We start from the raw sequence: 12,544 nt of genomic DNA on the forward strand, positions 1-12,544 counted from the left end.
CGTCAATTCTTGGGTCTCACTGGCTACTATCGTAGATTTATCCATAATTTCTCCAGAATTGCCAAACCCTTAACCACTCTGACTCAGAAAGGCGTACCCTTTTGTTGGAGTGAGAAGCAAAACACTGCTTTTCCAAACATTGAAGCAGGCCCTATGCAGCGCACCTATTTTGTCCCTGCCCGAAGGGACGGAGGGCTTCATTGTCTACTGTGATGCATCCAATCAGGGCCTAGGCTGTGTGCTCATGCAACGGGGAAAAGTTATTGCTTACGCCTCGAGACAGCTGAAAGTACATGAAGTTAACTATACAACGCATGACTTAGAATTGGGGACAGTGGTCTTCGCACTGAAGATATGGAGACATTATCTCTACGGAACCAAGTGCACTATCTTCACTGACCATAAAAGTTTGCAGCATATCTTCGACCAGAAGGAGCTGAACATGCGACAACGGCGTTGGGTCGAGCTACTCAGCGATTACGAGTGCGAAATCCACTACCATCCCGGCAAGGCCAATGTGGTGGCAGATGCCCTCAGCCGAAAAGAGTATTCAGGTCGCAGAGTGAAGGCACTGACTATGACTATCCATTCCCATTTATCCGTGCAAATCAAGGAGGCTCAGCTGGAAGCCTTAAAACCAGAGAACATGTCGGGTGAAGCCTTGAGGGGAATGGAAAAGAACCTAGAGATCAAGGGAGACAGAGTCTATTATTTCGTGGACCGGATCTGGACCCCAAAGTTTGGTGGTTACAAAGAGGTTGTAATGAACGAAGCTCACAAGACTAGATACTCTGTTCACCCATGTTCGGACAAGATGTACCTCAATCTCAAGAAGTTATATTGGTGGCCAAACATGAAAGCGGAGATCGCTACATTCGTGAGCAAGTGTCTGACTTGCGCCAAAGTAAAGACCGAATATCAGAAACCCTCAGGTCTACTCCAACAGCCAGAAATTCCCGAATGGAAGTGGGAGAGGATTACTATGGATTTCATCACCAAACTACCCAAATCTCCGGGTGGGTACGACGCCATTTGGGTGATAGTCGATCGACTGACTAAATCCGCTCACTTCCTGCCAATCAAAGAAACCTTCAAAATGGAGAAACTGACACGAATCTACATCCAAGAGATAGTCCGACTGCACGGTGTACCTGTGTCCATTATCTCCGATCGAGATAGTAGGTTCACTTCGAGATTCTGGCAGTCCCTGCAGAAGGCCCTTGGAACTAAGCTGGACATGAGTACAGCTTATCATCCTCAAACTGATGGGCAGAGTGAGAGAACCATACAAACCTTGGAAGATATGTTGAGAGCATGTGTCATCGATTTCGGTAAGTCATGGGATATCCATTTACCCTTGGTCGAGTTCTCCTACAACAACAACTACCATACCAGCATCAAGGCTGCGCCTTTCGAAGCCCTCTATGGCCGCAAGTGCAGAACCCCTCTATGCTGGGCTGAGGTGGGCGACACGCAGCTAGCTAAGGGGCAAGTCCCCGACAGCACTCTCACTGGTCCAGAAATCATTCGCGAAACCACAGAAAAGATCGTCCAAATCCGAGAACGAATGAAAGCCTCTCGAGATAGACAAAAGAGCTACGCCGACATACGACGAAAACCCTGGAGTTCCAGGTTGGAGACCGCGTTCTGTTGAAGGTCTCGCCCTGGAAAGGCATGATACGCTTTGGGAAGCGTGGAAAGCTAAATCCAAGATACATAGGACCATTCGAGATCCTAGCTAGGATCGGTCATGTAGCCTACAAACTCCGATTACCTCAAGAGCTTAGTAACATTCATCCCGTTTTCCACGTCTCGAACCTGAAGAAGTGCTTATCCGATGAGACTCTTGCTATCCCTCTCGATGAGATTGAAATCAACGAGAATCTGAACTTCATAGAAGAACCAATCGAAATCATGGATCGAGAGATCAAACGAACAAAACAAAGTCGCATCCCGATAGTGAAGGTTCGTTGGAATGCCAAGCGGGGACCTGACTACACTTGGGAGTGCGAAGATCAGATGAAACAGAAGTATCCGCATCTCTTTTCTAATCCATGATTTGTATTCTATATTCGAATTTCGGGACGAAATTCCCTCTAACGGGGGGGGGGGGGGGGATGATGTGACAACCCGAAACTTTTATCCTATACAATCGATCTTTATAGCAATATTAAACTCGATTTTATCATCTTTTAACGCCGTTTAAGAGCTAGTTTAAGTGTTCTAAGCTTGAGTACAGTTGGGAATGAGATTAGGAATGAGTCAACATGTCGTTTAGAAGCAAAATTGGGCCATACACCCTCATGAGAGGTGTGTACGGCCGCACACCCATCCCCCAGCCGCACACTCGTCCCTTATATATATAAGGAGACCCCTTCACTCATTCCTTTCCTTTGGCTGCACTCTACTACTTTCTCTCTCTAAGAACTTCACCCAAGAACACTCTAAAGGCCTCAAAAACGCGAACCACTTCATCTTTCAGCTTGTTATCTTGGTAAGACACCTGAATCTAAGCCTAAAACTCATTGTGTTCTTCGTGTTCTTCACCCTTTGAAGGTGTACGGCCGCACACCTTCATAAGGTGGCCGCACACGCCTTAAAGACTCTCCAAAGTGAAGAGTTTGGCCTCCATTTGCTAGTTGGACTTGGTATTAGCACTAGAACACCTCAAAACACCTCAAAATCGACATTTCGGACACAAATGAGGAGTGTACGGCCGCACACACCCTCTGTACGGCCGCACACTCCTGTGTGCAACCGCACACACAGCCTGGCCGCACACCCTGGCCGCACACCCACTAATATGGCCGTACACCTCCCTTATTTGATCATATAGGGTCCCGACAAGCATTTCCAAGTCTTTAGGGTGATTTCCCGTCATGTTTAGCCATGAAACACCCTAATTCTAACACAAATATGTGTTATCATATGTTAATAGGATCCACTCGTGTACGAAACATCGATTGACACTCAACACTCGTAACCAATTGTGCTTTCGGATCCTACGATAAACTGTGAGTTCATACCCCTATACTTTTCCGAGTTTTTCATGTTTTCAGGGGGGAATACAAGCAAAAGTACAAGGAAACTTGTGCTCAAATATATTATTTTGTTTAAAATAATTTCATGTTCAGTATGCTTTCAAACACAGAAAACCGTTTTACCACTCGATTTAGAAATCAACTCGTAGAAATAGTTTTCAAATCTAAAGCAAGGAACTTGTGAACCTTATCATAATATGTATTATTTCATAAAGGATTCACGCAAATTATAAACAGGATTTTCAACATTGTTATTTGTAAGTTCGTTAGGCTAAGTTTGAGACATGTCCTCGGTAACACTCCCCCGGATTCGTGAGTGGAGGACTCCGACTTATAACCAGAATCTCTTGGAGGGAGAGCGTGACTATGTATAGATCTATATGGGACTGACTATCCCACACCCTCGCTGCTAGCTACAGCGGAACCATTTGGTTCAGGGGTGACAAAGTCATAAAAGATACTGGCCCATTTACGCGCCTTATCCAGTCTCAGTACGGTTATGGCACTCACAACTTAGGTAACGAGAATTTACTTTTCCAATATACTCCTCTGGGTGTAACCAGAGCTTCGAAAATACGGCTAATGTACTCCTCTGGGTGTAACCAGAGCTTCGAAAATACGGCTAATGTACTCCTCTGGGTGTAACCAGAGCTTCAAAAATACGGCTAATGTACTCCTCTGGGTGTAACTAGAGCTTCGAAAAGAAAACTGCTGTCCGAGTATGGTAGATACTCGCATATGGATAATCAACTATCAACCCTTAAGAAAATATGGGATTTTCTGGAATAACTTAATCTTTCATAAATAGTCTGTTGAATGTGTAACTAATAGATAATCAAAACTCTTTCATAAGAAAATATGGGATTTTCTTGGGAAACAACTTTTCAAAGAATCAAGGAAACATTCCTTTCACCAGAATTAACCGCTTATGAACTCACCAGCTTTATGCTGATATTTTAAAACTGCTTGTATTCTCAGGGCATCAATAGGCAGGTACTTTTGCCAACTTTTGGAGAAGATGGAACATCCTAAAGTCACATCTTTTACTTTTGCTATATATACAGATATGTATAAACCATGTTTTCGAACAATGTAAATATTCTTATTATAATGTAATAGTTGTGTTTACTATGCTTACTATGATACAACTGTTGTGATACTACGCATGACGTCTTCCGCCCCGGAACGTTTCCGCCTTCGGTTTCGGGGTGTGACACGATGATTCCTGAAAAAGCATGTAAAACGAGCGTCAACTATAAAAATAGTTGGTGAGTACTCACAGATAAACAAAATAATATTGGTTCCATGAATTGAAATCAAAGTTTTGATAAAAGTTTCCAATAATAAAATTATATTGTTAAAATGAGTAAATAAGTTTGTAAAAAAAACAAAGTTCTTTGTCATCATGAGAGATAAAGTATGTTGCCCAAATAAGATGCAACATTTATATTCTCATGGAAGAAAAAGTTTGTTACTCAAACGAGTAAACAAGTTTCATTGCTAAATTAGCAATCAATTTCGTTGCTACAAGGAGCAAACAATTTCATTGCTAAAACATGTATATAAGTTTTCAGTAATAAAAGTTCGTTGTTGTAATGAGAGACAAAGTTCATTGCTATAATTAATAAACAAGTGTGTTGCTATAATAAGTAACAGGTTTGTATGTGTATGAGCAAACAATGAGTTCCCAACCAAGCCTATGACTGATGCCCTATCAAGATCTATGCTTATCGTTCCATAGATTATATGGTATCATGCACTCCAGCAATAGGGCGAGTGAGGAGTTGTCAATTCCTAATAGCGCTATCCACAATGACCATTGGCTCAAAGAGTTAATGGTTGGAGTAAAGTATAAGGGAAGGGACTTAAGACGATAAGTTCTCATGTTCCGTGTTGCATAGACATACATAGCATAATATAGCAAATTATAGCAAAATATAGCAATCGAGTTTGATACGAATCAATTTAAATACAACGAACAATAAATGGTTTTTCGGACATGCTTTTCCACCCCAAAACATAAAAATCGAAAAAAGGGGAGTGTGTGAATACTCACAATGCATTGAGATGATGCAAATGGTGCCTTGATCTACGCTCCACTCGTACCACTATCGTTTTCCTACAACGATGTTACACACTAATAAGTCTCTAATTGAAATCTAATACTAGTATACTTACTACTACAATAGAATTATGCCAATAATCTGTCAAAATTTAATATTGATAAGTTACAAACATTTTTCTGTGGAAATTAAATTTCAATGAATCAATTGTTATATAACAATTTAAGTGGAAAATTCTCATTATTGAAATGCTAATATTTAACATTTTAAGAGGCGTTCCAATGGTTAAATATTCAAAAACTAAATCAATTTAGTTCTAGAATTTTCCAAACTTTGCATTTCAGTTTTAATTGAAGTCAAAGACCTTAAGTTAAATTTTCTTGAATTTTTGATTTGTCTAACTATTTTTCACCATTTTAGTTTCTTGAATAACCATTAAATCATGCATAAATACTAAACAGTTAGTAAAAATTACAAAACTTCGGATTTTGGTTCCAACAGTATTAAAAGACTTCCAGATAAATTTTCATGGATTATAGATATGTATAACCATTTTTCTTATATTTAATTCTCTAAATAGATAAAAATTAATGAAAAATAGCAATCAGATAAGAAAATACCCCAAACTTTTTGTAATGCTGTTATTAAACATACTTAAGATGGGAAAAATATAAAAATGGATTTCCAAATTATTTAACCCGAATTTATGATTTTTGAGCATTTATTCGAATAAAAATTGAAATAAATAGAAAACAGTTTCCAAAATTGCCCAAAATTTTTGTGACATTGTTATTATACATGTAGAAGCTGTGAAAAATATAAAAGATATTTTTCAATTAGTCTTTCTATTTTTCTTTGTTTTATCCTCTTAAATAATCATTAATTGGAAAATAATTATTAAACAGTTAAAGTAAATTACCAAATTTTTTGTAAAGTTCATTTACAGTGTAAATAATCTGGGAAAAATCCCAAAGGTGGTTTTTATCTACTCGAATCCGATTTTGTGTATTTAAGTGTATTTAATCTTAGAAAATAGAAGAAAAATAGTATACAGAAGAGAAAAATCATCAAAATTTGTATGTAGCATCCAAATGTACTACAAGGTGTTATGGTACATTTTCATGAATTTTGGATGAGCAGAACTATTTTGTCTATTTTTAGGCCATTATAAATACAAAAATCGGGGAAAAATAGGAATGCATTATGAAAAACTCTGAAAATATTTTTCTGAGTCTTATACCTCTGGTAGCAACTGCGAAAATTGTTATATATCATTTTCACATTTTCTAAAGTGGTTTTATGATTTATTGGGACTAAACAAAAAGAAAATTCAAAACTACACTAAACAGTAACAAAAATCGATGAAACGTAATGAGAAGTCATTATTTAGCATAGGGGTCATCCACGAATTTACCTAGGATTTATAGACCTCAGAAAGTATTTTTTATGATTTATGGCCTTGTTTTCTTGTAACAATTTTAGTAAATCAAGGAAATGATAAAAACTCTTGGTATTTTCCAGATCCTCTTATTATCTTACTGGGATTCTGAGAAAATTTTGTTTTGAACAGAAAAGGATTTTTAGATTTTTTTATGAATAAAATCATTTACATGCACTATTAACAATGTACTTTGATCATCAAGCTCTTTAACTTGATGTTCATTACATGCATCACGGTTTGAAGACCATGCATGGATATATTTTGTTCATAGTGATGTTTTTCAAGGAAAAACTTGAATGCATAAGGTAGATGAACCTCTAAAACTTATAAAAATCCGTATTTTAGGGTTTGACATAGGTTTTGGTCCTTGCATTTCACCATCAAACAACATGCATGTTGTTCTTGGGTGAAACCCTACCACCATCATCATTAAACTCGAAATTCATGGCTATTATCATGAATGTTCACAAAGAATGGTGTAGAAGAAGGACAAGTGCAAGAAAAACCTTTAAAACTAGAAAGAAAAGTGAAGGAGGTTGAAGGATTTTCGTGATTACCATGAAGAACAACCCTAGAAGATGAAGATTTGAAGGTTAACAGATGTTCTTGGCTGGAGAATTTCGTGGTATTAGAGAGAGAAAGAGAGAGTTTGAGTGTGGTAATTGGTGGAGTGTGAGAGAGAGTGTAGAGAGAGAGAAGTGAAGGAGATGGAGTGTGAGAGAGAAGGAGTGATTATGTGTTTTGGGAAGAGGGGAAGTGTCTTGGGAAGAGGGTGGACGGTTTTGAGTGTAAAATGCCCTCCCTCTCTTTTATTTTTATAAAAAAAATTCAATTATTTTATAAAAATATCAAACTTTTTATAAAATATACACCCTAACCAAGTTTTTGCTCATGAAACCTTGATTTTTGACTTATAAATTTAGGGTAAATGATAATGTATTAAATTTTATTTTCCTTGAATGCATTTTCATAATTTTAATTATTATAACATAATATTATAAGGTTCATAATTATTTTTATAGAATTTTTAAGGTTAAAGTTTATAAATTTAGTTTATTAGGGCATTTAGGGTTTTTGAGAGTTTGTAAATCCTTGGGATATCAAAATCAATAGAATTTTTGAGACTTCAAAGTATATTATGTTATTATATTTCTTGTATAGTTATAAGTAATGTTTGTAACTTATTTTATCGGTTTATTGGCATTCTATGTAGTGATTCCGAGATTCAAGTGAAATTGAGGAATCAAGTATACTAGTCCTTGTCTTCAACTTTGACTTAAGTTTCTATGAGACTTTGACCTAATTTCTACTTATAGGTCAAGTGAATGATGTGTGTATATGATTCATGAAAAGGTGTTCGAGTCAAAGAGTGAACCGAATATGGATAGTCACTACAGTTAAGTAGTTGTAGAATTCACATACCAATGTCAAATCCAAGCACATTATCCATTGTTTCTAATTGTTTCCAAGTTTCTAATAGGTTATATCTTAACTTCTAGTTACTAAGTCTAGTATGTGTCGTGCCTATACGTGCAACTAAGTTTATTCAAATCTAGAACCGACTCGAATTTTGACGGTTGTCACAGTCTCCCCCGGTTGAAGGAATTTCGCCCCGAAATTCAATTTGTGACGTATTCTATTAGAAATTAGCCGAACATAATTGTGTAGATGGAGAGGTGGTGACTTTGAGAGTTCTTTGATTACTTTGGGTGAATTCCTCAAGGGAAGGGCCCAACTTCTTTAGTTATAATCAAATAAGTGCGTCCCTAATTCGAGTTCTATCGTCTAGATTGTGGAAAATTTGGTTCATGGAATCATGATCCAACCATCGCGGCCTAGTCGAAAAAGATCATCTAGTTAGATATTATCTGAATTAAGAGAGCGGTATAAGTTTTGCTGAATCACCAACTGCACTGAGCGTTAAATCCGCATTGATCCTTAAGTCGCATTCTAAATTAGCACTAAGTGTAAATTCGTCATCTAGTAAAGAAGGGATTAAGAACAATTTATTCACTTCCGGGTTGGCTACTAAATATGTAAAATATATATAATCTGAAATAAGAAGGGGTAGCACGAATGAAAAAGAAGCCATCGAAGGTAAGTTCCTAAAGATATGCACTAAGGGTAAGAAACGAAGTTTTGGTACCTCTCGAATGTAAAGGCTATTTAAGTGTCGTCTATAAAATAAGTTATGAAACGATCGAGGATTTCTGAAGCAATATTTACTACCACGGTTACTCTTACTATAATAAAACAATATTCGAAGAATATATATATTTAGAGAGTCATTGTCGCAAATGGAGGCGATGCAAGTTTATGATAAATTAAATCACCTTGTCTAGATAACAATTTGAGTGATTAGAAATGATAAGTAATCTCACTATTATCAAAATGTGTAATAATTCCAAGATAATGAAGATACATGTGTGGCGATGAAACGAATTAGTAAAATAATAAAATGATAAATTAAAGTTAAATGTTTAAGTCGTCATTAAGGGAATTTTTTTTATATAGAAATATTGATATTACGCTTTTTGTAAAATTGACTAATTGTCTAAGTCAAGACAAATACAAGTTTACGAGGAGTCAGAATATTTATGGAAACAAGTTTGAGAGTTTAGGAACTCACTGAAAATTGCAAAGTAAAATGCTATTTTAAGAAAGGTGTAAAAATGTCGATCTTTGAAAATAGTACATTCTTAGTTTAGTGTTTCTACAAAAACAATCATTTAGAGAATAGATAATCGTAAAATTCAAAACTTTTGATGTATTTATAGAAAAGAAGAGACATAAGAAAACATCTCCTTCACGTATATTTTTCCAGATATAGAAAAATGATAAGAACGCGGGTATTCATCTTGTGTATTAATTATAAGGAAAAATACAATGAAACTTGCATTTTAAATCAAGTTTCCGAATTTAGAACGAAATAGCAAATGTAAATAAGGATCACTTGTTTATAGTAGATTTCAAAATAAAAACAAGATATATATGATAAAAGGCGTAATTGAATATATCAAAGTTGACTAAATCAAAGGTATGCCTCATGACTATACACGTATTAATCGCTCAAAACGAAAGGGTAGACTTCTAGTTTTTATGTATACGAACATGATACCAGGAGAAGCAAAATAGACAGAAACAAAGTTAGACAAGGTATAATGTTACTATTATGGGCGTGCGAGATCTGAAATCAGAAGGAGAGCGAGAAATCAAGTTAGGGGGGAAGAAAAAGGAAGGTAGCGGCGGCAATGATTGCTATTGTTAAAATTATAAGAACAATACCTATAGGTAGATTTAAAACCAGGTTGAGATATATTTCAAACTTCAATATTTGATGTATATTGATGATTAAATAGACATGTGGGAGTTTTAAAGTGTTTGCTAAGGATTGCTAAAAATTCATAAGTTATCTATTAAGTTAAACTCCATTTGTGGGGAAAAAAAAGAAGCCCTACAGATGGCAATTGAAAATCTGACAATTTTGACTTTTTAGACTGAAGTCCAACAATGATTAAAATGGATAAGGTAACGACTCAATATATTTAGAAGAATAATTATTCATTGTTGAGAGTGTATCACTGGAAATTTAAAAGTGAACACTAAGTTTTCAAATGCTATAAATTTTAAAAACTTTATAGATTATAAAACCATATTGAAGCAAAGTACACAAATAAGGTATGTTTTGAAATACAAGTATTAGAGATGTCTTATAAAGATGTTTGAAGTAGAAATTTGCATAAATATCATGTTGGGTTTCGAGAAAACACATTAAAGTAAATTACAATGTCTAAATGAGAAAACTGTTAAAAATGTCAAACAAAAGTGTTTTGAAGATTCAATGAAGCTTTTACACATAAAATGAACTTCAATGTCATAGGTCTATGTTTTGTAGCAAAGAGTTTAAACACGATTATAAAAGAAAATGTTTCTTCTTTTTCGAAGACGTGTCAAAATGGTAAGCAATGTTTAAAATGGTTTATGTGCCCTCAAAAGCACATCTATCCATTGAAATGGATTTGAAATGAGATTGTAATAGCAAGATTAAAAACAATATTGGTTAAATTGAGTTTTGAAGAAAATTGTTAAGTTAAAACAAGTTGTCAAAAGATTTTTAGCGAGAATATGGCGTAAATTGTTAGGAAAGGTCTAGTAAGTTGTATGAAGTGGTTATAAAGTATTTTATCGATGATAAATAAAACCGATGAAACGAAATAACTTTTTCATGGAAGATTAAGAAATAAGGAATAAGTATGTTAGTGTAGCTGATCGTACCTAAATACTAAGGTGAGTACAAGGCGAGTACTGATGTCTTTTCCCCAAGATAAATGACAAGAAAAATTGTTAGTAAAACGTTTTATGGTGTCAATGCAATTTATGACCTTTTATAGAGGTCAAAGGGATATCCTATGTTAAGTTTTAAGCTCAAGGTGGAAACAACCTAGAGCTAAATCGTAGCGTAGTAATAAGGTCTCACGTATGGGTTAAACCTCCGTGTGTCCTCGTGAGTCGAATCCGGAATGCCCACCAATGGTATCCAAATGATTACTTAGTGGCGACTCATCTACCTCCTTACGCGATGCTCCAATTATCATTCGTGTCGATATCGAAACACTTTTTCATAGTTGTAACTCTAGTACGAAGACGATGAAGAGGCATTAAGGAATAATTGGTATAGGTTTCGACTTATGATTATTACTAGTGTATATCTAGCTACTAACCTTACATCTAAAGTCAATAGCTACCAAGGAATACTCATTCTCAGTACTAAGTGCATTGCTCCTAGAGTGGCTAGTGATATAACCTAAGTGGTTAACCTAGCACTTGATAAGGGATAAGAATATTTCTAAATAAAGGAATTGTTATAAAAGTGCACTTAATTTCTAAGTGTATCTAGATGAATGCCTATAATATGCAATGCCCGTACGCACACCGAAAAATTTTGTTTTTCAAAAGTTTAAGTTGAAAATTGTTTTGAACATAATTCTACTATAACCATTTCCAGCCTCACATTAACTTTCCTTAATTAAGCATACTTGGCCAGGCTATACTTAATTAAAGTCCAATAATGTGTACTCGAATTAGTTATACTAGTAGTATGTTCAGTATTTTAAAAACGTTTTGAAAATTTTTGGCTATAGTTGTGGTTCTCCAAAGGAAAACCGGTATTCTCTATAACCTTCGGCTCTGATACCATTTCTGTCACACCCCGCTAAAGCGGAAACACGAGGCGTGGCAGTATAAAGGGTTTCATAGCAAAAGTTAAAAGACAACACCAACCATAGTATTAAAAATCATTACAAATTTACAATGGGTTTGAACAACTTTTAAAAGAAATTACAATGTAAATTGAAATACAACACATGTGAATGCTCCTAAAAGTGATGTGTCCCTAAGTGCCACTTACTCGATGATTCCTGAAAAAGCATGTAAAACGAGCGTCAACTATAAAAATAGTTGGTGAGTACTCACAGATAAACAAAATAATATTGGTTCCATGAATTGAAATCAAAGTTTTGATAAAAGTTTCCAATAATAAAAGTATATTGTTAAAATGAGTAAATAAGTTTGTAAAAAAAAAAACAAAGTTCTTTGTCATCATGAGAGATAAAGTATGTTGCCCAAATAAGATGCAACATTCATATTCTCATGGAAGATAAAGTTCGTTACTCAAATGAGTAAACAAGTTTTATTGCTAAAATTAGCAATCAATTTCGTTGCTACAAGGAGCAAACAATTTCATTGCTAAAACATGTATATAAGTTTTCAGTAATAAAAGTTCGTTGTTGTAATGAGAGACAAAGTTCATTGCTATAATTAATAAACAAGTGTGTTGCTATAATAAGTAACAGGTTTGTATGTGTATGAGCAAACAATGAGTTCCCAACCAAGCCTATGACTGATGCCCTATCAAGATCTTTGCTTATCGTTCCATAGATTATATGGTATCATGCACTCCAGCAATAGGGCGAGTGAGGAGTTGTCAATTCCTAATAACG

Source organism: Lactuca virosa, chromosome 3 (assembly GCF_052849685.1).
Source record: "Lactuca virosa cultivar CGN04683 chromosome 3, Lactuca_virosa_CGN04683_v6, whole genome shotgun sequence".
NCBI lineage: Eukaryota > Viridiplantae > Streptophyta > Magnoliopsida > Asterales > Asteraceae > Lactuca > Lactuca virosa.